Source organism: Octopus bimaculoides, chromosome 1 (genome assembly GCF_001194135.2).
Source record: "Octopus bimaculoides isolate UCB-OBI-ISO-001 chromosome 1, ASM119413v2, whole genome shotgun sequence".
NCBI classification, from domain to species: Eukaryota; Metazoa; Mollusca; class Cephalopoda; order Octopoda; family Octopodidae; genus Octopus; species Octopus bimaculoides.
In genome coordinates, this window is record NC_068981.1 from 17,815,427 (window position 1) to 17,817,064 (window position 1,638).

Consider the following 1,638-nt stretch of genomic DNA (forward strand, 5'->3'; position numbering starts at 1 on the left):
GGGGGGGGGGGGTAACATCAAAAATTCGCTTCGTAATTTGATGCTGTGCGGTACCTTATGTAAGTAGTTCTACTAAAGCTTCGAGCAGACCAAAATTGTGTACGTAAAAATTGGTAGACGGAAACTTAAGTGGAAGCACGTCGGTGGCACCGTTCCTATTCTTGGGGTAGACTGAATTCGTTACTAGATTTAATACTCCCACCTGAGTAGTAGAATCTGTTCCGTTGCAAGCATTCGGGCCAGATGTCCGGTTCCCCTACCTCCCATCAGGAACGGAGACTCCAAAAGCGCTATGGGCAACGTTCTACTTCTAAACCTTAAAAAGAATCGCATAAAAAAAATTCGCAGAAAGAAAGGGCATGAAGAAACAACTGTAAAAGTTTACTTGAATGTGGATATATCACTAAGTGTTGCAACATGGATGAAAAAAACCATTGAACGAGGTACACACACACACACAGTGAAAGAGAGAAATATAAGTAGATAAACAGACAGAAGTGAGAGTTGTGTCAATCTGCCACACTTCATTCATCATGAGGACATACAAGTGGGGTGATGTCCTCAATAAAGATTTTGGAAAGTCCCATTGAGTAATCGAGGTAAGAGTGGTGTTGACTATGATGTTGGGAGTGGTAGCAGTGGTGGTGGACAGGTAAGTGCCTGAAAAAAGGTGTGTAGTAGAATGTTGGTGACAAATGTAAAGGTGGTGTGATTAGTGGGCGGTCAGGTAGGACATGGTAAAATTATAGGCACGATATGATGGTTATTTTGGATCTGTAATGGATCAGTTCCACATGAATCCAGTCATTGTTTGTTGATACACATACAATCACATCAAACCAGAAAGAGAGCCCTGAAACCGTCACTGGAATTACTAGAAATAATAGCCAAATTAATCTTTAATCACAGATTATGTGGGTCTCAAAAAAAAAAGAATCTTTTTATGAAAAACAGGATGCTCATGGATGGAATGCTTTTGATCTTAAGCCTCCTGGAGCTAAATAACATCAACACAATGTATTTGGAAGTTGGAGTGGTAGTAGTACACTATGCATATTTGTGTGATATGACAATTTATCAGCTTCGAATAAATGGGATGCACATGTTTAGCGCGCACTTACCACTAGAGATGACTCGTTTAATACAGAGCAGAGTTTGGTGTTTTTGTTGCAAAACACGATCTCTTAGATTGAACAGAGCCACGATCAAAAGGCGTTACAATTATGATCATCCTATTGTCTTTAAAGCATAGTTTACCCCTGACTATATTATCCTTTCGGTCATTTATATGTATTTTTTTTAAAGAGAGAGCGGTCTGAGGGAGAATTAGCTGCTATTTTTGTAGGTCTAGTGACCTGATAGTGGCTCTCCATTGGATCGACATCGACAGAGTTAAAGATCCAGGTAATTCTCTGAATGTTTGTGCAAGTACTATTCTACAGACTGATGCTACCATAAAGTTTCATTGCAATCACAAATGATATAAGTATCAATACACCTTAAACATACATTATATATATAAGCAATATACATATTAGAATACAGTATGATGCAATTAGCAGATTTGTTATAACTGTAACATGGAGCCAACATACATATACATGCACACACACACATATTATATATATATATATATAT

The 1,638-nt window shown here is 38.2% G+C and overlaps 1 protein-coding gene across 1 annotated transcript in view; it reads right to left on the bottom strand.

The window, feature by feature from the left end:
• LOC106873465 (sterol regulatory element-binding protein 1) overlaps nucleotides 1–1,638 on the bottom strand; it is a 91,913-nt gene that overhangs the window by 89,571 nt on the left and 704 nt on the right. The window lies entirely within an intron of this gene.